Source organism: Piliocolobus tephrosceles, chromosome 10, assembly GCF_002776525.5.
Source record: "Piliocolobus tephrosceles isolate RC106 chromosome 10, ASM277652v3, whole genome shotgun sequence".
NCBI lineage: Eukaryota > Metazoa > Chordata > Mammalia > Primates > Cercopithecidae > Piliocolobus > Piliocolobus tephrosceles.
In genome coordinates, this window is record NC_045443.1 from 51,261,146 (window position 1) to 51,284,739 (window position 23,594).

At 48.4% G+C, this 23,594-nt stretch overlaps 1 long non-coding RNA gene across 1 annotated transcript; it reads left to right on the forward strand.

The window, feature by feature from the left end:
• Positions 1 to 1,649: 1,649 nt before the first annotated feature.
• LOC111541913 lies at positions 1,650 to 22,444 on the forward strand. The gene is made up of 3 exons (XR_002731399.1): positions 1,650 to 1,783; positions 5,223 to 5,422; positions 22,214 to 22,444. It is a non-coding gene; the product is annotated as an uncharacterized LOC111541913 (long non-coding RNA).
• The last annotated feature ends 1,150 nt before the right edge of the window (positions 22,445 to 23,594 follow it).

The following is a 23,594-nucleotide window of genomic DNA, read 5'->3' on the forward strand; positions in this document are numbered from 1 at the left end:
ATAAAGAGCCTAGAAAGGGACCTGGGCCTGCCGGAGCCCCAGCCTGGCTCACCCCAATCCCCGGTGGCCATAAGTGTTTTTCTGCTTCCGTCCGGGGCCCCGTCCTCCCGGGCATCTCTGCGCTCCTGCCGGATCAAGGCTGTGGTCATCGCCTCATTCATCTCTGCCCCTTGGCCTGACCCTGCACATTTGGCCTCCTCCTTAAAACAGGGGCTCCTAGAGAGTCCCAAAAGCCATTAACCATCCCCATATGTGGGATCCCTTCCCTGATCGCACAAAGCAGAAGCTTGAGAAAAAAAAGCAATAAAGACTGGTCTCCCGGCTCTCCTTCCCCTCTTCTGTCCCTTGTCTGGGAAAGGGGTTCCCAACCCCAGCCCCCCAAGAGCATATTGAGAAGCTTTCTTCCTCCCTTCCTTTCCTATCTCCACCTCAGATGCTGTGATCCTGACTCCTTCCTGTCTCCACCTCAAAATATTTCCTCTTGCATTTTATTGTTATCCTGTTATGGCGGGACTGTTAACTACTGTTTTATTATTATTATTCATTATTTATTGTTATTATGATTGTTGTTAGAGATTTGTTCACCACGTTCAGGGGACAGCAGCCTGGCCCAGGGGGAAGCCTGCCTCTCTCTCTCTCTGTCTCTCTCTCTCTCACACACACACACACAAACAGTACACACACTCACGCATATATGCTCACAAATGCCTGCTGTGTTCAGGCCTCTGCACAGCAATCCAAAGAGGCAGGCATCCTACCCCAGCACGCAAACAACATACTGCCCACGCACGCCAGTATTCAGGCAGACCACCACCCCCAGACCAATGCCAAAACCCACACGCACCGAGCTTGCAAGGAAAGGAAAATACGTAAAGAATCCCTTCTCTCCCACAACCTGGAGGGGCGAGTCAGGCCTCTGTCTCTTCCCCCTAGTCGCTTTCGCTTTCTCTTTTTTTTTTTTTTTTTTCCCTCCTTGTTTACAGCTTCAGAGAGCTCAAGGCCCATAAATCTTGAGGGGCCTACAGAGCGCAGAGCACATTTGTATGCATCGTTAGGACTCGCTAATACCTAAGCCCATTAAGGAGCGTGTATGCGCGTGGTTTCCGGTGTGTATTAACTTATAGTTAAATTCTGGAGGAAAGAGCATTGTGAATTAACATATACCAAATCCATCATGGGCTTTTGTCATATCAGTCAGTCATGGGTTTGGGGGAGCAACGTGCCTGGATCGGGGTGTACCCACCCTCCAAACTTTGTGGAGCAAGCCTGCGGGTCTTGGGAAACAGGAAGGTATTCCTATCCAGCCCCAGTCATTCGGGTCCCCCAGGCCTAGCGGCTGCACACCTGCGAGATGGCGGAGGGACTGCAGACCCGGGTGCGGGAGGCCAGCGCCGGCGAAGGGAGGCAGGCGAGGGAGGCCCCTCCAGCGTCCTGCTGGGGTTGAGTTGGGGCGCCTCGGCCCGTGGCCGCTGGGTCGTCTGGTTTCCGCTTTCCCAAAGAAATGAGAGGAGAGGCAAGTGGAGTCGCTGAACTTTAATTAAACCGCAGAGAAGACAGTGAGGGGAGAGGAAAAAAAAAAAAAAAACACGATCGGAGAAGGAGGAGGAGGCGGCCGAGAGATCGAGGAAAGGAAGTCCCGGCGGCTCGGGGGAACTTGGAGATCTCTCCAAGGGGCTGAAAGCTGGAAGTTGTATGAAGGTGTTCCTTTCCCCCACCCCAGCTACTCCGCCCCAGTCGAAAAGGCTAATTCTAGACCTCTTATTTTTAAAAAAAGAAAGAAAAGGTAAAGAAAAAGAAAATCTAATTATGTGGAATGTTTCAGCCAGGTGTTCCTGGTTCCAATGACTCAGACCCTATTGAAGCCCCGAGGATCTGTATAATTGGGCCTGCATAGACAGAGATGAAGGATGCCAGTTCTAAAAGGAGGAAGGGGAGAGGAAAGTCCATCTCTTGGGGTCTTGTAGAAAATGCCAAAGACCAAACAAGCTAAATTATTGTGTCCGTGTAGATCTATTTGCTTATTTACATACAGCAGGCTGTGGGGGTTGGGAGTGAGGGGAGGCCGGGAAAAAAACGACCAGGATGGAGCAGGCTGGCAGGAGAGAAAATGCGCCCCCCGCCCTTTGCGGGAACAGCCAAGGGGCCTCCTCAGCTCGCAGCTCAGGCGGCCGCGCGGCGGGCCGGTCCGGGACCGGGGGCCGGGGCCGGGCTGGGGGAGGGGAAGCGGGGGCGGGAGGGGAGGCGGAGGCGGGCCCTCCCCGGGCGCTGTGAACTTTAGCTGGGCCGCCGCCTGTCAGCCCCAGAAAGCGTTAAAGGTGCAGCAGCCCGCGCCAGCCTCCGCAGCCGCCTTTGTACGCGTGATTTATGACTTCAATCTTGGTTCACCGAGAGTTCACACGGCTTTCGCTGCTGTTGAAGGTTAAAAGATGGTCTTCGCTTGACAAGTGGGACTATTGAAAATTCCTTCTTCTTCTTCTTCTTCTTTTTTTTTTTTTTTTTTTTTTTACGGAAAGAACAGACACTCAGGACAGAAAAAATTGGGGGGGGGGGGCGGGGGACAGGGGTTGCAGGTGGGCCAAAATGGTAGGTCAGGAAGGTTTGTCTTCCTATATTTAGGATATTTTGTTGCTAGGATTTGAGTGCGTGTTGGGGAGAGGGTAGAGACTAGGAGGGAGCTAGGGAAGAGATGTAAAGATCTCTCATATTTAGAGGCCAAAGGAGTGGGAAAAAAAACAAAACTCGTCCTTTCACAGTTAATTATCTGGGTAACTTGGGTCACACCCCCTAACTGATCCTCCTCTAGAGACCGGAAATGGGCCAGGTAAGGGAGAGAGTTTGGGTAAAGGGTGAGGTTTGTGTGCTTCTCACTGGGTATACTTGGTTGATCCACCTTACCTGGGTAACCACTTTTTTTTTTTTGGAAATGGGGTCCAGTTCTGTTGCCCAGGCCGGAGTGTCGTGGCACTGTCATAGTTCACTGAAGCCTCAAACTCCTGGGCTCAAGTAGTCCTCGCACCTTAACCTCCTAAGTATATGAGACTGCAGGCATGTGCCACACCGCCAGGCTGGGTAACTGCTTTTCAATGTGCTCCTGCACCCACAGATTTGGATTAGGGTATTTTTAGGCCCCAGTCTTTCAACTCTCTTCATTCTGTAGGTTTAGCCTGCCATTTACATTTGATGCACATGAAGAGGCTAACGGGAAGGAAATCTGTAGAATTGGAAGTCCTTTCTAATCCCAAATCCCTTGGTCCAGGAGCCAGTCTCTCTTCTTTCTAGCATTTTGAAAAAGGTCATGCCACAGCAGACATGGTGGTCAAAGATCTCCTAAAGACCAGGATATAAGGCCCCTTTGTGGTCTAAGGCTCTGAGTACTTGGAGAAACAAAACTCACTCCTTCTTTGTAGATTCAGAGAGAGAGAGAGAGAGAGAGAAAGGAGATACCTTGAAGCTGAGGGTCTGCTTGGCTCTTTGAGTTTTGTTTTGTTTTGTTTTTTTTTTTTAAGATACATGTTTTAAACATTTTCTGGAGTGGGAATTTGGGATTGTGTGCACTGGGAAGGGGAACAGCAGAGAGCTAGGTCTGGAGTTGGGTGTGCCTCCCTTGCCCTAAATAGGCCCCATCTCCATTATCAATGCTAGGTAAATATTTTCCTAAGAGATAGAGCCAGCCCCTCAAATCCAGATCTGGGAACCAAAGGCATCCACGCTAGAAGGGGCACTCCGTGCTTCTCTTTCCACATAGAGTTAGGGAGGTGTTTTCCCACAATGTGAGGACTTAGATAAGAGAGGGAGAAGAGCCAGAAAGATGTCCACATCTTGCCGGGACACCTAGCACCAGGCCCTCCTACAGGGGACCTCGTATGTAAATAGCAGAATGGGGAGCACAGAACAGAGAGACCCCAGAAATCCAGAGTCCAGGCTCTGAGGTCACTTTGGCAGGAATGGTCCTCTGGCCTTAGGAAGAACAGACGGGCAATATGGCACAGTTTAGAACTCAGGGAGTGGTAACTGTTAGGAGGAATTAGCCAAGGAAGCTAATGAATCTCTTCCAGGTTCTGGTTGCGAAGCAGAGGAATGAACTTAACAGCCTCTGGAAGTAATGTCTGTACTGAAGTCACCTTCCCACCCTTTCTGTGTTCCTCCCTGGGAAATAATTCCAGTGGGCTTGTGCTTATCTGCAAGTCTGGAGTAATTATGAATTATTAATTCATCATTAAGACTTGATTGTGACCGTTGCTTTCCAGTGGACCCATTTATCTACTTTGTAAGGCAGAGGGCAGCCTCTATTAGCCCTTGGCTTCTGTAACAGGCAAACTGAGGCCAGCCCCTCTTGAAGGCAGTCCTTGAACTCTGCCCTATGTGGGATGGTTGCCTCATTACCAGTCAAGTCATGTTGCACCTCAGAGTATTTGTGCAATACAGCCACCTCCCACTAACTTCAGATTTCAAAGTGCTTTGTAGGCTCCTGGAGAGATAGAGTAGGGGATTAGGAGTGAGACTCCAGTAGGGGAAGAAACTTGGCCAAGCTGTGTGTGGAGATAGGAATTAAGGCCAGGTGGGAGGACTCCCAGGCACAGTAGCTAAGCAATCTGGGATCAGGAATGGGCATTTTACCTTCCTTACCCTAAGGAGATGCTAGCCTCCCTCAACTCTCTGGGGACCCTGGAACACTCATCTGGCCCCTTTTCCTGACCTCTCTTTCCCCCACCAGCCTCTCAATTGAGAGGCACAGGTTTCAAGACACATCATCCCCTCGGATGGTTAGGGGTGGGAAAGTGGGATCTGCCAGTTGTTTCACATCTGTGAGAGGCCTGGAGAGGGAGAAAATTGCTCCTTTCCCATGAGGTAATTCCCATCTAAATCCCTGCTATAAGCTCACCTCCCCCAGCACTGAAACAATTCTCTTCATCCTTTTTTTCCCTCTTCTTCCCTCTGAAACTACAGGCAGGGAGATTGAGGGCAGGAAAGGCAGCTCCCAACAGCTGTACCTAGAGAAAGAGACAGAAGGAGGAAATGAGGGGAGAGTGGCTTAAACCTGTTACTTCCCATAAGTTTTATCTCCATTCTTCAAACCCAGGTCAACACCTTGAAACCAGGGCCATGGGAAGCCCTCTCTCCTTGTTCCCCTAACTCTCTCTCACAGAAAAGGAGCCCTGCGTCCCTCCCTGAGGCCAGGGCTGTTTTAAAAACTGCTCTAAGAACACTACCACTTTCTACAGGTCACCTGAAGTCCCAACCCCCATGTATCTCTCAGTGCCTGTCTGGTCCAGAGGGAGCCAGTGACTCTGCCAGCACATCACCATTTTGTGCCCCACCAGGGGGTGGTCCATGGAGTCATCTCAGCTTTCAGCCCAGACCTCGCTCACTCTTTCCCCAAGCCACGCCAACATTCCTTGGTCTCTCCCAAGCCAGGAGGCAGGTAAGAAGTCCAGCCAGGGGATTCCCTGGAACTGGCTAATATAGTTTACTCTACTGTTTGATGGTAAATAAAGAGAACTTGGGAAAAAAGGGAAGGAGCAACTGCGCCTGGTGTCCTCCTCAGCCACCCCTCCCCTGGACATTGGCTTTCTCCATGAAACAGTGCACTGTTGTTCTTGGACAACCATTCCCCGCCATCTTCGTTGAAGGGTTTGAGTTTCACCCTCCGCTCACCCCCATTAATCACCCCAGCAGCTAAACATCACCCAGCCCCCTCTGGCCCTTTTTCTTCTTCTTGCCCTTAGTATTCATGTGGGAGCATTCCTTACTGCTGCACGCTCACAAAGACCCCCTCCTCTGACACGAGGTCCCTCCCACTCCCCAACCACCCAGTCCATGATGGGTACTACTCACTGTTCTGGATGTTCCAACTGCTGGCACCCACTCCTGGACCCCGTTCCCCCACTCCGCAGCTGTCTCCATAGCCACTGCCCCCTTCCCATGCACGTGTCAGCTTACCACACCCTCTTTCAGGTAACTCCTTTTAGCCCCACAGACTCTCTTCAGTCTTTCCCAGCCACCATTCTGCCCTCCATGGCCTATGCATGTGTAAACCCTGCCTGCTTCCCTATACTTCTCCTCACTTCTCTCTTCTTTCCCTCCCCAAGACATTTCGTAGGCATTTCAGATGCTAGACCTGAAGCCCTTCCCTTCCGGCCTTGAGAAACTGAGAGGTGGTGTACCACAGTGGTCAAAAGCATGGGTTTGTGATTCAAGTCCCTGATCTGACACTTGCTAGTTGTACAAACTTGGGCAAATTACTTAACCTCTCTGAGCCATCCATAAAATAGACATACCCACTGACCTTATAGAGTTGTTCTGTAGATCAGATTAAATTTTATTTGCATAGATCTAAGCATTCAGCAGGGGCTTGATAAATGGTAGTTATTGTGTTACAAGCTTCTTGTGAAGAAAGAAAGAGATGTTCTTCAGATTCCAATATAAGTGAAGGAATTGCCTCCTCCAGCACCAGAGAGGGAGGGATAAAAATTACACGGTCTTACAGATAAGCAGGGCCCATTCACCGGGCAGTGATACTCTTCTATTAGCTCTAGAGGGTACCAACTTTCGCTGCACATGGGAACCCCCTGGCGAGTTTTTTTGATTGTTTGATTTTGTTTTTGAGATGGCATCTTGCTCTGTCGCCCAGGCTGGAGTACAGTGGCACATCTCAGCTCACTGCAACCTCTGTCTCCTGGGTTCAAGCAATTATCCCTGCCTCAGCCTCCCAAGTAGCTGGGATTACAGGTGCCTGCTGCCATGCCTGGCTCATTTTTGTATTTTAAATAGAGACAGGGTTTCACCATGTTGGCCAGGCTGGTTTCGAACTCCTGACCTCAGGTGATCCGCCTGCCTCAGCCTCCCAACGTGCTGGGATTACAGGTGTGAGCCACCATGCCCAGCCACAAGTTTTTAAAAATACTGATGCCTGGGTCCCACCTCCAGAGATTCCAATTTGGTTGACCTGTAGTAGGGCCTGGGCATCTGGATTTTTTAAACTCCGCAGGTTGCTAATGTGTAGCCAGAGGTTGAGATGCAGACCCTAGGAAATGATACAAGAGATAAGGGGAGGGCTGACACTTCTGCCAGAGCAAGGGAGGAGAGGAATACTCAGCTGAGAGCTGCTTCTCAACCTGGGACATCCCCTCACCAGTGGCACTGCTTCAGTCAGGGAGGTTTTCACTTAGAATTAGCTTCTTTTGAGATCCCAGAATTTCAGAGACTCTCACCCTTTTCATTTCCTATAGCTATTAGAATTTAGAAAGGGGCCACCCCAAGAGGAGACAGAGGAATCGACAAATTGACCTCTAAGAGGCTCATCTCTTATCAGAAAAGCATATGGTCCCCAGACCACCAGTGATAGAAGCAGAGGCAGATACCTCCAGTAGTGGGAAAATTTGTAGTTACATAGTAAATGGAGTTTCTACCTGGTTGCTACAATAATAGGCCAAGCAATTAGGATACACGTTTCCAGGATCTTTTCCTATATTTCCAAAAAGATAAATCACCCCTAGGAACAGAATCTGCATATTGTAATTAACTGATAAATATTTCATGCCTGGTTCAAACTTTCTCTTCTTCTATTTAATGGCCACAAACTTGAGCACAGAGGAAACAGGAGTGAGGAGAGTGGGGGTTGGCTGTAGCGGGGGGTTCTACCTTGGCTTCAGGGAGGGAGAAACTGTCTTAGTTAATTATTTACTGTCTTCCTGTTCTTTTAAGAAAACACTGCTCACCTGGAGAAAATCAGGTCCCAGGTGGTAAAGGGTGTGACTTGGGCTTGTTGGCCTCAGCCCTGACCTCCTCCAGGAGAGGCCAGTTTTTGGTGACCCTGGGGGTGCTGGGAGCCACAGGCTTTGGAGTCAGGGGCCCAGTGTTTGAACAAACACAAGCTCTGTTCTGTCACTTATTAACTGGATGGCTTTAGGTAATTTACCTAATTTATGTGAAACTCAGTTTCTTCATCTGTAAAACAGACATATTTTTTACCTTGTAGGGTGGCCTTTGCTCAGTTGGTTCTCAATGCATGATAACTATTATTATCAACAGTAACAATCAGTAATTAATAGCCAATTGGATTGTACCCCTTCCCTTCCTCAACCCTGTCCCAGTGTGTAGGGCGCCTAAACTACTGAATGCTTACTGTGAGTATGGTGAATGCCTTAGCTCAATTAATCAACATAATTCTTTGAAGGGAATATCTTATTATCCCTACTTATCTGTGTTTTGTAAATGAGGGAACAGGGTGTGTAGAAGTTAAATACCTTGCCAGGAGTTGCACAACTAAGTGGTTAAGGGCACAGGCTCTGCAGTCTGACTGTGTAGTTTCAAATTTGGGCTCTGCCATTTAATAATAGACTCTCCTTGACTTACGATGAGGCTGTGTCCCGATAAAGCTGTAGTAAGTTGAAAATATTGTAAGGTGGATATGCATTTCATACACCTAACCCACCAAATATCATAGCTCAGCCTTGCCTACCTTAAAGTGCTCAGAACACTTTCATCAGCCCACAGTTGGGCAAGATCATCTAGCACAAAGCCTATTTTATAATAAAGTGTTGAATATCTTATGTATTCAACATGAGATATTTATTCATCTCACGTATTCAACATGAGATTCAACATGTTATAATATACTGTACTGAAAGTGAAAAACAGAGTGGTTGTATGAGTATTAGAAGCACAGTATCTAATGAATGCATATCACGTCGGCACCATCATAAAGCTGAGAAATTGTAAGTCAAACTGTCATAAGTCGAGGACTGTCTGTAATCACTGCAAGATGGACCATAAATGACTTAACCTCGCTAAGCCTCAGTTTCTTCATCTGTAAATTAGGGATATGAATGGTACCTACCGGAAAGGTAGTTGTGAGAATTAAGTGAGAAATGCGTGCATAGCACCTGTCTCAGTCCTGGCATGTGGTAAGTGCCTAGTAAATGTGAGTTGTCAGTACCATCACCATACTCCCCAGCAACTCAGGGCCATGGCGTCTCCTGCCCTTTGGTGGTGTTTGGGAGGTGAGTGAGTGTGAGGGTTCTCCAAAGGTCACAGAGCTGCTCTTTTAACTCCCCCTGACAGACACACACACTTCAGTATCTAGGACTTGGGAAAAAGGACACTAAGCAGATTATGACTCCATTTCGGGAATTAAATCAAAACTCAAGACTAACTCAATTTGGCTTCTGACGAGAGGGAAAGGTTAGAAGGGAGTGAGGAGGCGGCTGGGTGTGCGTTCAGAATTGCAATTGGTTCTGGATCCCACCTCCCAGCCCCTCCACAGGTCCAGGCCCAAGGAGTATCCCATGGGGGTGGAGAAGTGAAGGAGCCTTAGAACCCTGTGTTATCTGAATGTGGGTGAGGTGGGGAGAACATGGGCAAGGAGTTTGGAAATTATCCAGAAACATTTCCCAAAGGGAGGTCTTCCTGCATACCACCTCAGCCTGGCCCTGGATTGCAGGGGAACCCCAGAACAGATGGGGTCTGGGGGCTTAGACAGGCAGGTGACCTCAGTAGAGGGGAGAAAAAGTCCTGCTGGAGACAGTCGCCTCCTTGGAGAAGTACCTGGGCTGGTGTTCTGTTTAAAGACGTCTAAACAGTACTGGTGTGCTAAAAACATTATGTATATGTGTATAAATATATATTCTGTGTGTGAGTAGCCACTCAGGTCTTACTCGGCTTCGCACATTTAGCCCAGATTATTCCAAGCATTGTAAACTAAAAGTGAAATTCGATTTCTACTTAAGAGAGAGCGTCATTTTCCTCAGTAGTATCTCCCATGCCCCCAACACTCCACCTGGCTTTAAAGGCCATTATACAGAAGGGAGAACTGAGCCTCCAGGAGATGGGTGGCTTGTTCAGAATCACAGAAGCAGCGTGGATCCAAGGAGGGTTCTGTTCCCAAACAGAAACCAGTGTCTTGGGAGAGAGAGAGCAGAGGAAGCCCCCACCTCTGCCCTAACCTGAGGCTTTGAGCCTCCCGCAAAGCCGAGTGAGTTGAGAGCGCCCGGCCCGGAAGGCAGATGCTGCGGAGGGAGGGACTCCCAGGCTCGCCAAACAGCGGGGCCTCGGGCGAGAGCGTCGCCAGCGCGTCCTCATTCTGCGATTACTGTCAGGGGACCATCCATCAGTGCCGCCCGGGACGCTGGGCCAGACTGCCCGCCGCCCGCCCGGGTCTCTCCAGATCGCATTAGCGTGGGGCGAGGGCGCAGTGCGGCACCGGCTGCTGAGGGAGAGGCGTGGCGGGGAGGGGGGCAGCGGTGGGGATGAGGACATCGCGGTGGGGCCACTGTAGGGGCAGGGGAGAGGCTGCTTTAGGACCGTCCTCCTTTTCTTCCAATCTCCCGCATCTGGGATCTAAGGTGGATGAAAGGGGCACTAGAATGGGCGGCTTTTGGGGGCCAGGGAGTGCAGAACACAGAAGGCATCAGGGAAGGGTAGTGATGTGGGGAGTTACCAGAAGCAGAGGAAGAAATACCTGTAAAAGGGAAAGCCAGAGAAATTGGGGAGGGGAGAGACTGAAAACGGGGGTGCAGAGATTGGGGGTTAGTGGAAGAAAAGGACTTAAAGGGAAAGGAAAAGAGAAGCTGTAAAGGGAAAGAGAATTGGAAAGGAATTGATGAGAGAGCAGGGAAATAGGAAACTGCAAATCGTCAGGGGCCGACAAAACCTTAGAGACAATCTACTGCAGCCCCTCATTCTACAAATGAAGAAATGGAGGCCCAGAGAGGGGAATCCCTTATCCAAAGACCCACTCCAGCTGCTGGCTGGGCGGGCTCTTGACGCCAGGCTCATTCATTCAACCCACCTGTTTTGAGCATCTGCTGTGTCCTGGGCACTGGGCTGCCCAGATGACTCGGGATCAGCTCCTGCCCTCCAGAAGCTAATCTTTCCTCAGGGGGTTGGAGGGGCTGAGCCTCCAGGAAGCTCCCTCACCCCCAGCCAGAAGGAACTCCCTGAGCCCCACCTCTCCTGGCCACTGAACCCTCCTTGCCCTCTGCTGTTCCGCTTATCTCCTCATGCAGGGTGGCAGTTCCCTGGAAGATTGTCCCTCTCCACTTTCCAGGGGACTCCCCAGGCGTGGAGACGGGTACTTGATAGTTTGGTCAACTTGTGCTATCTCCCACAGCCAACAGGGAAGGCCTAGAAGCAAAGCCCATATTCCTTGCTGGGTTTCTCCTCTGGGCATGGACAAATCCCACAGGTTGCACTGAGATCCAGTCGAGCTGTGGTAAGTAGGACTGAGGTTGGACATGAAGAAGTACTTCCAGGTCCCACAGTCTGGGACCATTTTCTTGCTGGGGCTTTAAAGTAACTGTCCTTCTGGGAGCACAGTGTTGGCACCATCTTCCAGGGAAGGACTTGTCCTTCTCAGTCTCCAGTTGGCCTTGTGGGAGGCATTGTGCTGGGAATGTTTGGGTTCCAGATACCTGGTCTCTGTCCATGGGGTTTCTGCTCTAGACATGGGTGAACTGATATCTCCCTGGTGTCCTCGCAGTCATTGCCAGCTCTGCAACATCGTGGAATCCCTGAGTCCTTCACAACTCCCAGATCATCTCATCCTTCCTCCCTGCTCTGGGAAGACCATGTCTGAGTAGTTCCAACTAACCTCTCACCTTAAACCCAGTCCCTGACAACCAGAAGTACCTCCTTAGTCTAGACTTGACCTTCCTTGCTGCCATGCTCCATCAGCAATGACCAGGGCTGAAGCAGCACATTTTTTCTACAAACACCCTTCTCTCCCAGTGATGCTCACCCAATCCTCGGTGGTCAGGCAGGGAGTGGGGACAGCCTCCTGCCAAGAGCTCTGGAAGGCAGCTCTGCCTCCTCTGTCTGAAGTAAGCTCCTGTATACTCTGAGATGGTGGTGTTCATTTTAAAGAAGGGACCATCTTTCCTACACAACCCAGCTTACATTTGGAGGGAGACAAATGTGAGTTTCCAATCCCAGAATCTTAGCCACTGTACCAATCTCCATGGATGCATGGGATTCAGGAAAGGAGAGAAATGAGCAGAGTGAGGACATGAATAGATTCCATTTCCTACCCCTTGTTCCAGCCCAATTCCCAGGAAAAGGCCCACAGAGGGCAAGAGAGGTGGACACTCCTAAAATTCCAGACTAAAGACCAACAGACAGATTTCAGCATTATTCCTTCTTGTAGGCAAAGTGGTACCTAAGGATCTAACCAAATGAAAAATCCTGGGAAATAGGCTATTTCTGCACCCCCTGACCCTTCATGTAGAGCAAGATATCGGCTTCAGCCCAGGAGCAATGCTAGAAGTTGAGAGGTTTGGAGTAGACTGTGAAGCAGTTCCTCCAAGGGCATGCCAGATAAGGGGGTTGGAGCACCCAGCCCAGAACAGCATCCAAGGAAGGAGGCCTTGGTGGTAACTCTCTGTGTCTCTGTATTAACTTCACATGCATTGTCTTGTGTGATCCTCAGTGCCAAGTTCAGCACCAGGCACAGAATACATGCTTGCTATACAAATGGATAAGTGAAGAGCCATGGGAGGAAGGTCAGGATCCTCAATTATAGATGAAGAAACAGACTCACAGGAAGGTTAAATAACTTGCTCAAGGTCACATATCTCATCAGAGACAGAGCCAAGTTTCAGTGGAGAGCCACTTTAGTGGTAGAGGGTGGTAGGGAGGAGGGAGGCAGGAAGGGAGGGAATGAACCATCAGACACCACACCAGGGGGAGAGGAGAGCTGTCATCTCTTTCCTTTTAAGAAAAGAGATTACTTCCTGGGAAAGATGGCATTTAAGACCATATGGTTTTAAAAATAACCCATTGGAGGTTGATTTGTAGCATATGCGCAGTTCTGCCAAAAACACGGAGAGGTCAATGAGTACATGGGGCCATTGGGGACCAGAAAAGAAAGACAACACTGAGAATCTGGACACCTAAGCCCCAGAATTTTGCTAGTCTTAGATGCTGAGTGACATCAGGCCAGCCACACCCCTCTCTGAGCCTCCAGAGAATGGAGATGCCAGATGAGGAGGAGGGTACACATGGGCAAGAAGAGGCAGGTCATTGCCTCCAGGGTAGCAATTGGAGGCATCAAGTTCCCGCTTCCCTAGACCTATTCTCTGTTGTTATTATTGTTGTTGCTTTCATCTGATTTTAATTGTTTTATGTTTTTTAAATAGGAAATACATGTACATGGTTCAAAACTCAAAAGGCACCAAAAGTTATACAGTGACAAGTAAGTCTCCCTGGAACCTCAGAACTCCCAGTACACCCATGTCCTCACTCAACTGCAGTAACCCCTGAATTGTATAACCTCCAAAGGTATTTTCTGCTTCTCCTGGCTTGTACCCTGAGGCCTCCACAAAACCGAGTTGAGCACTAATATTCTGAAGAGAGGTGGTACACATGTTTTGGCCCCTGCCCCTGGACTGGTGGGGCCTTGGAATACTAAGTACTCTCAGTTTCCACTCTGAGCAGATGTAGAAACTTGAGGTCAGGAAAGGGGACATATCTGCATGCTTACAAGCTCAGAAGCCTTGCAGGTGAGAGGATGGAGTTGGGAGCCAGGCAGAGGCAGGAACCCTCTCCGGGACTCTGGTACCACACTCCCACCCCAGAGCCTCACAGTGCCCTCTGGGTTAGCCTGGCTCAGGTGTGCACCCAGTTAGGTCCTGCTCAAGTTTTCCAGATAACAAGGCCTGGCGCCTCCCCTCCACCACCTGTCACATCGTTGAGAGGCCTTTCTTGATGTCTCACGCTAGTTCCTTCGACTTTAGGTGCAGCCCATGGCTTTTGATTCTGCCCTCAGTGGAGATGGAACCTGCTCTTGGAAATGATAGCTTCTGGTGACCCAGGCTCTTCCTCCTACTTTCACACACAATTGTCCTTCAGGCCCTCTAATTCCACATCAATCTTTTTTCCAGACTTAGAAGACACATGCCTGTTCTTTCAGCTACCCTCCCCCACCTGAATTCCCAGCCTGCCTCCAGTCCCAACCACCTCATTCTTGCCCTGCACATCCCTTTGGTATTATTATCCCCAAGTATGCTTTGGTCGTGAAGATGATAAGATCCCAACCTAAAGCCAAGTCATCCACCATATTCTGGAGGTAAATCCAGCCTAGTCTCTCTGTTAACTGAATCTCTCCATTTTGGGTGATGCCCTAGCCTGACTCTTGAACTTGTGCCCAACACTCTGACTCTCAGATCCTCACACATGGCCTGCTGTGAGATAAGGCACAAGTTCACCCCAAGCCTGGGATGGCCTCCCCTCTGTTCTCTTCTCCAAACCCTCCCCTGGTGAACCTCATCCTTTGCATTTACTCACTAAGCAATTATTATTGAGCACTATTCCAAGTTCTTAGAATACATTGGTGATCAAAACAGAGAAAGACCCCCGCCTGTGTGGAGTTTACATTCTAGGAGAGAGAGACAGATAATGAACAATATTCTTACTAAATGAGTAAATTATATCATATATTAGAAAGTGATAATTGTTACAGAAAAGGAATAGATCAAGTACAGAGGGATTAGCATGGAGGGGAAGTCTGAGGTTTTCAATATGGTAGTCAAGGAGATCTCACTGAGAATATGGTATTTGAACAAAGACTTAGAGGTGAGAGAGGAAGTAAGCCCCATAGACATCTTGGCAAGAGTATCCCAAGTAGAGGGAATGGCTGGTGCTAAGGCCCTGAGGCAGGAACATGCCTGGCAAGTCTGTGGGAGTGAGCAAGAGAGGCAGGAGATGGCATAAGAAAGGTAAGGAGGGAACATACGATGTTTGGCCTCATAAATCAATTTAAGGACTTTGCTTTTTACTCTGAGTGAAGTAGAGAGGAAAGATATGATTGGGCTTCAGGGTTTTTGTTTTGTTTTGTTTTGTTTTGAGACAGAGTCTCACTCTGTCACCCAGGCTGGAATGCAATGGCACAATTTCAACTCACTGCAACTTCTGCCACCCAGGTTCAAGTGATTCTTCTGCCTCAGCCTCCCAAGTAGCTGAGATTACAGGCACCTGCCACCGTGCCCAGCTAATTTTTGTAGTTTTAGTAGAGAGATGGGGTTTTACCATCTTGGCCAGGCTGGTCTCGAACTCCTGACCTCGTGATTCAGTCACCTTGGCCTCCCAAAGTGCTGGGATTAGTCGTGAGCCACCATACCCGGCCTGGACTTCAGTTTTTAAATAGTCCTTCTGTTTTTTATTTTGAGAATGGATTACAGGGGGCCAAGGGAAGATGCAGGGAGACTTGTTGAAAGGTCATTGCACTAATCCAAGTGAGAAATGAGTGGCTTGGACCAGGATGGCAGCAGTGCATGTGGTGAGAAAGGCCCAAATTCTGGATTTGGTGACAGTTTCCCCTTCCTTGGCTCCATCCTTTTGCTCTCATTACTTCCTCTCTTCTTTTCTAGGTTGTATGTTTTCTCTTTTCTTGAAGGCTGAGAGCTCTCGGAAGGTGGGGCTCAATCTCTGTTCCTGGGATCCGAGGCAGGACCCCAGGCAAGGGGCAGACAGGCCCCGTGCTGCCTGGGAACAGGCTGACAAGCCACGCAGCTTCACAGCCTTCCCCAGTTACAGGGTCCCTGAGCCAAGGGGAAGAGGCTGCTATTTCTAAAGAGGATGTGATGGACAGTTATTGAAGGTGCTCAGCTGGGGGCTGCACTCTAGTCTTCATCTGAGCCGCCCTCAAGGAAATCATAACCAGCTCTTAAAAACATGTTAAGACCAAAGCGGGTGCGTGTGTTTGAGCGGAGCTTCAGACAGCTACTTAACACTGGGGGCCTCTGGGCTTTTGATTCCTCCACTCCTAGCCTGCCGTCTCCCCGCAGCTGGCTGGTGCTCATCGGCCAAGACGTTTAAATCACACGCATTTCCTATAAACATTTCACTTGAAATGCCATCCTCTGCTCCAGAAATTCATCTATCACCAGCCTAGGGGTATAGTTGAGGAGCCTTAGGGTGATCGCTCCCCATCTCTACCCCTTCCCCAGTCACCCCTCCTCCCATGACCCTTCCTCAGGTTTCAGGCTGTAAGAACTACTTCCCCTCGGTGTAACAGGGCACTTAGTGCCAGAATTATTTATAACATTGAGATGGCAACGGGGCAATGGGGAGCAGCCCAGCCCATGGACACTTTCTCTTTGAAGGCTCGATCAATGGACCTAGATCACTGTTTACTACTTGGTGTCTCGGCCTCTGCCGTGTTTCCTGCTGGCTTTGGGGGATGGGAGAACAGGGATCTGGACCAGGTCAAGGCTGTCCTCAGAGTTTAAGATGCTTATAAACCAGGCCCCAAATAAAGTTATGCCTTCACTGTACCTCTATTCCTTGGCCAGGCACTTCCCTGCCTCGGGTGAGCTCTCTTCTTGGGAATGAACCATTCTTGGGGATTTTCTCAAACAGGAGCCCTCTGCCTGTTTGAGAAAACCTAGCATTATGCCCCTACCACAGTGGCAGAGCTAGGACTTGAGCTGAGGAAGTCATCTGATATGGATCAGAATGGGGATGTGGAAGATTCTGAGAGTTCTTCCGAGGAAGGGCTCGAATTGGCCCCACCCAGTCTGGAGTGGAGGTAGAGGGATGGATGAAGTCACTTCCTAAGGACTGAAAACCTTTTTACCATCCTCTTCCTCCCCAGCCACAGCCAGTTACTCGTTGTCCTAATTTGAAGGCTCTGTTGTCCGGACTGGAGGATTTTTACCCATTTTCCAGCCCCTCTCCCGGTCTCATTTATTTGGGCAGTGTCACATTAAAGGCATTGCCAGACTTCCTAGTCCTTCCCAAAGGCCTGACCCAACTCCTTCCCAGATGATGAAGCACCTCTGCCTCCTTCCCTCTACACCTGTGGACCCACCACACTGGGGAGCTCCTAGGTGAGTTCCAGAGAAAGCCCAGGTGAGAGACTATGAGCCAGTCGGAAGGGATCAGTGTAGAACCCAAGTTGGGGCAGGCAGGGGAGGCAGCCCCAGTCTTTAGGGGGGTCAAGTAATTCCCCTTTACAAGCCAAATGAAGAAAAAAAGTTCTAAGGGGAGCATATGACTCCATAAAATAAAGGGACATAATTGGGAGCGATATCTAATTTATCTATTGAATGCCTCCTACGTACTCTTTTATCACTTAGATGGACAGAATATAATTGGTGTGCTGAACGCCATCAATCTCAGGGCCTGGGCTTCCTGTGCTGGCTACACCTATTACTGTCAGATTATGACACTGTAATACCAAGATCAATGACATTTTAAATGTGCTCCAGTTATGGGCAATTGCTGACAATAAAAACAGTGACAAATTGATGAAACTTGGGCAGCGATGATCTGGTGTCAAAAATAAACCATAAATAATCTGATTTCCAAACAGAGAGGTGCCTGGCACACCAGCTTAGAGGGGAAAGGCCCAGTGAGAAGAGAACCTATCCTGCCCACATGATCTTGGCCACTCAGGAAGCCACCTGCTCTGGAAAACTCCCTCTAGGCTGACCTGCAAGGCCTCAGCAGGAAGATGGAGAGGTGGTCTTTGGATAAGGCTTGGGTTCCCATTAGAGAGAATCGTCATCACTGAGACTCTGGGAAGTGCCTGTGTGTGGCTGCCAAGGTGGGGGCCACATAAGTTCACTGAGATCCTGGTGGGTGGTCTTTCATATCCTGCCCACACGGAGGAATTAGAACAGACTGGTTGAGTCATAGAATCACACTTAGCCAATGTTAAAGCTAAAAGAGACCTTGAGAGTCTCTCTTCATGGAGGGTCAGGCTCTGTCCTTCAAACTGGCTCAGCGGAGGGACCTGCATCTTCCCAAACTCTGCTTCAACTTGCCCCAGGCATTATTTCCCCAGGCTAATCCCCTTCCCCACTCATTGCAGGGAACTCCAGGCCTTCAACCAGCAGAACTATTTTGGTGTACATTAAGGTGGGCCGTCTCCAGCTCCTTTTTTTTTTTCAGACTGAGTCTTGTCTGTTGCCCAGGCTGGAGTGCAGTGACACAATCTCGGCTCACTGCAAGCTCTGCCTCCCGGGTTCGCGCCATTCTCTTGCCTCAGCCTCCCGAGTAGCTGGGACTACAGGCGCCTGCCACCACACCCAGCTAATTTTTTGTGTTTTTAGTAGAGATGGGGTTTCTCCATGTTGGTCAGGCTGGTCTCGAACTCCTGACCTCAGGTGATCCACCCACCTTAGCCTCCCAAAGTGCTGGGATTGCAGACGTAAGCCACCGTGCCCAGCCTCTAGCTCCTTATTTTTAAGGGATTACCCTCATTTGTAGTATTTCTTTCATACATTTCTCTCACTTTAATAATCACAATTTTAAAATATGAATACTTTAGTAGCATTGCTAATACTACTTTATATAATAATACTTTAGTATTGCTAATACTGCTGTTATAAGGATAACTACTATTGGGAAGCATTTATTGAGCAACTACTACATGTAAACTCTGTTCCAGGTGTTTCATGTGTATTATTCTTCATCCACGGTAGCCCTGTGAGGTAGGTATTGTTCTTCACATTTTAGAAGTGAGGAAACAGACTTAGAATTGTAGTGATGTGCCTAAGATGACACAGGTGATAAGCAGTGGAGCAAGAAAGGAGCCTGGGATGTGGCTCAACATTCATCTTTTTTCCATTGTCCCCTTCACAGACCTTTTTAGTCCCATTTATAGATGGGGCTGAGGGCCTCCCTGAAGAACCTATAGCTAGTCAAAGGCAGAGCTAGACCTAAGCCTAGGTTTTCTGACATTTCTCATATTAGACCTGCATTGTATGTATTTTTTTTTTTTTAAAGACTAGTCAAGTGCAGTAGTGAGAAGGGGGAAAGAGCAAAACAAGGAGTCTGATCTGTAACTGACTGTGAACTATCAATTGAGATAAGGCACTACCTTCAGACCGCCCCCCCGCGCTCTTTCCAGATGCACCACAGCAGTCCTTTCCCCAGGTCCTACCACTCACTCAGCCAGGGGCTTCAGCCTTGGCCTCTAAGAGTCAGCAGGGGGCCACAGTTGGCTTTGGAACCAAGCAGACAGGTGTTTCAATCCTCACTCTGCCACCTTACAACTGTGTGGCCTTAGGCAGGTGGTTGTGAGAATGTAAATGGCATATGCATATAAAAGCATTTGGCATAGAGTCTGGTACATAGTAGTACTCAGTAAATGGTAGTCATTAAAGATATAACCTGGGACAGTGGCAGCTAGTTTAACAAACCAGCACACTCTATAGCACCTCTCACCTGGGTGCAAGTACCCCCGGCCACGCTGCAGTCACTGCACGCTGATGATGTCCCAGCATGTGTAAAAAGCCTCTCCAAGGGCCACAGATGGCAAATGATTTAAAGCATCATTTTTATATTAAGATGTATAAAATATACTATATTATAAAATGCACTTTGCATCATTTTAGAGCTGAAACTTAAGGCCACAAAAAAATCGGCTTTTATTTTGTTATTAATTAAAAAATCCTATATTTATATAATGCAAATAATGAATATGAAGTAACCTATTCTTTAATTTAAAATGTCTTTTTTTAAAAAAAGAAATAATTGCCCTTCAGGGCAAGCCCCCAGACTGCTGGGGTTCAAGTTTACTCTCCTGCCTCTAATATCAAAGGGACTTTGGCAGAAACGTTTGAGAAACCCTGTCAGGGACAGGGTTACACAAGGACCAGGAAGTCTGACTTCTTCATTCTTTAAAAGAACAAAACAAATAGCAACACTGTTTTTTCTTCCTTCCTACTGTTTTACCTTCAAGGTTAGCATTAAGAACATGAAATATTTTGTTTAAATTTATGATTCTTATTTCTGATTCCTTTCTGTTTAATAATTACTAGCTGAATCATTAATCATCAACCAAGTGGATGATCAGACTTTATAGAAGGCTACGAGGCGGAACACCAGATTAGTTGGATGCTTAAGAAAGAACCTAAAGGCTGCTTGTGACTTAGATGCTCTTAAGTTTTATGACTGTGGTGGGAATTTGAGCATCCAGGCCTTGCTTCTGATGGTCCTCTCATTCCAGTGCCCCAGTTCTAATCCTCTGTGGGTGCCCTCGGTAGGCACAGCCTTGAGGCTGCCCAGGGCTCAAGGTATCCATGTTTTAAAAGTGACCACCAATGGCCTTTGATTCATCAGAAACTCCACAGGACACCCACCTAACTGGGGCTCTGATACCTAATTCAGCAGCACCCACCACCAAGTCTTTCTAAGTTTTATTTTCTTTTTAATAGTACATGCAATATATGGTTTTTTTTGGTTTTTTTTTTTGTTTTTTTTTTTTGAGACGGAGTCTTGCTCTGTCGCCCGGGCTGGAGTGCAGTGGCCGGATCTCAGCTCACTGCAAGCTCTGCCTCCTGGGTTTATGCCATTCTCCTGCCTCAGCCTCCCGAGTAGCTGGGACTACAGGCCCCCGCCACCTCACCTGGCTAGTTTTTTGTATTTTTTAGTAGAGACGGGGTTTCACCGGGTTAGCCAGGATGGTCTCGATCTCCTGACCTTGTGATCCACCTGTCTCGGCCTCCCAAAGTGCTGGGATTACAGGCTTGAGCCACCACGCCCGGTCTATATGTTAATTATAAATAAATGGAATAGTTCAGGTAGGTGAAAAGGAGAAGAAAAAAAGGCCCCAGTAGTTTCCCCACTGAGGAAGAATGCTGGTTAGCTGGGCAAGTCATGTGACTTTGGGAATGGTGTTGAATCTACAGTCATTTAAGGTGGAAGTCTATACAGCCTGATTCTTTGATGGTTTAGAGCTCTGCTCAGTGCAGAGTTCAGGGAGGTGGTATCTAAAGGGTGTATTGCTCTGATAAAAATTAGCAGCCTGCCCAAGTTCAATGTTATGACTGATCACAGATTGGTTTGAGAATCATTATGTTGGCCCTTTGGTGACTCTAAGGATTGGATCAAGAGGACAAGGGGCCCACACTTCCAAGGGATCCCACCACACCTTCAAATAGCAGGTTTATGGAAAGGGGATTCCAAGATTCTCCCCCTCCCACTACGGCATTGCTTTACAATATTTAAAATTCCTTGACTAAAGAGCAAGTCTGAATTGCAAGTACTCCTAGGACAGGGACTGGCTTAGATCCATGACAGCTCCGTCTCTGAGAGAAGGGCATGCCTTACTCCACCAGATCAAACAAAACTAAAGTGACCTCTCTGCTCCCCCCAGAGAGGGGCACTGGGGATGGTAAAAGTGTTTCTGCCCCTGAACCGGGGGATGAAGTAGAGAAATGCCACTTAACCATAGCCAGGACCCAAAGAATTGTGAGACCAAGCTACCAAAGGCTCAGGTGAGGAGCTGGAAAGTGACAAAGAGAAGGACAACTGTGAGCCACCAGACACCTTCATTTAGGAAGTCAGTGCTAGGGTGACAGGAAGGATCACGTGGGCTTTCAAGGGAGTGGAACGTGTTAGAGAAAGAACAAAACTGAGTGGAGACACAAGGGCAGGAGACTGTTTATAGGTGAATTAGCAGCAGAGGGTGGCTGGTGGCTGTGCCTGGGGCAGGGGTGGTAGGGTGAGGAGGTGGGGGTGGCAGTGCCTTTGAGGGAGCTCTTGCAGAGGGCAGCCTTTTGAGGTGAGGAGCCAGAGCGCTGGGTCTTAAGAGTTGGAAAGCAGTTTATATTTCACATCTTTCCCTGAATAGAGAAATTAATTTGGTCAAGAATAAGTCCTAAGAAGCAATTGTGAGCACTCCACCTGTCCATCCTGTTGATGAATATGGAGTGGGAACAAAATTGAGTGTGGGCATCTGACAAGGTCTTTATGATCCTAGATGCACTTACTAAACCCTTTTCCTCCTCCTCTGCCATGGCTAATGGGCTGTGGGTACCCACCGCACAGAGGGCTACAAGACACTCGTGGCTGATGCGGAAGCTGAGCCCTGCCCTCCTGGCCTTCCGAGGAAAGTGATTACTGTTTTTGGCTTGTTTTTCACCTATCCCTTTGCCCCCAGCAGGACTGAACCTTTCCCCTCTTACCATCTCTGGGTCCCTTTCAGATCTTTTATAGCCTTCAACACCTACCTGCAACAAGATTTTTTTCTGTCCTAAGAATGGAAGTCCGGTCTGCTTCCTAACATCTATCCCTTCCACACGGCACAGCCTCGTTCCCTCTAGATCGGAGAGATGGCTTCTGGATTCATCTTTCCCCACAATCCAACTTCTCCTCCTGGGGCCCTCATACTGGAGACTGGGACCATCATCCAGGCTGTTGCACTGGGCCAGGAATTTGGGAGCCATCCTGGATCTCTCTGTCCCTGTCAACCTTTCTCTGTCGACAGATATTTATTGGGCATCTTCAACAACCAGGCTCTGTTCATGGTGCTGAAGAACAGCATGTATGAACAACCCTGCCCTCACATGGCGGCCACCGGTGACCTGTGGTGTGGATTCTCCTGTTACCTCTGTCTCCTCCTTCCTGCTGTCATCATCCTTGGTCCTCCTCTGTCACCTGGAATCCTCCACTTGGTAACCAGCAGGATCTTATAACCCTAGTTCTACCCTTGTCAGCACTTTGCCAAAAACCTCAAATAAAGACTTTTTTTAAAATGTGGGATGGAAAATTAAAGTTATAAATGATATCATAACCATTGGACCTCTTTTTAAAGTGCACTGAAACCTTATGTTATTCATGAATATATATCTATGGTAAAAATAGAAAAAAATAAATGATGGTGGTGCCTCTGAAAGGGAGGGGAATGGTACTGGGGAAGGGACAAAGGGAACTTCAACTTTATCTGTAATGACCTGTTTATTTTGAAAACCCAAGAGCAAAATTGACAAAAATTTAACAGTAACTTAACAAAACCTCAAGTCTGGATAGTGAGTTCAAGAGTGTTACATTATACGGACAGGCAGTGACTCATGCCTACAATCCCAGCACTTTGAGAAGCCAAGGCAGGAGGATCTCTTGAGCCCAGCCATCCTCCCGCCTTGGTCTCTTGAAGTTTGAGACTAACTTGGGCAACATAGTGAGACCTTGTCTCTACAAAACAGAAAAAAAATTAACAGCAACTCAGGAGGCTGAGGCAGGAGGATCGCTTGAGTTTGGGAGGTCAAGGCTGCAGTGAGCTATGATTGAGCCACTTCACTCCAACCTGGATGATAAAGTGAGACTCTGTCTCAAAAAAGAAAAAAAATTTTTTTTTAAAAAAGTGTCGCCTGTAATCCCAGCACTTTGGGAGGCTAAGGCAGGCGGATCACTTGAGCTCAGGAGTTCGAGACCAGCCTGGCCAACATGGCGAAACTCTGTCTCTATCAAAAATACAAAAAGTTAGCGAGGTGTGGTGGGATCAGTCTGTAGTCCCAGCCACTTGGGAGGCTGAGGCAGGAGAATCGCTTGAACCCAGGAAGCGCAGGTTGCAGTGAGCCCAGATCTTACCACTGCACTCTACCCTAGGTGACAGAGTGAGACTCCGTCTCAAAAAAAAAAAAAAAAAAAAAAAAGTCTATATTGTAGATACACTTGTCAAAATTTAAGCCATAAAACCCTCTGTGTCCCTCACTGTTCCCACCCCCGTAGCCTGGTGTACTGGGTCTTTCACAAGCTTGTGCCAACCTCCTCTACAGACTCATCTCTACGCTGAGGGACTTGCAGTTTCCAAGTGCTCTGGCCTTGGGGCCTTCGCCCATGCTGTTCTCTTCTGAATGCCCTTTCCTGCT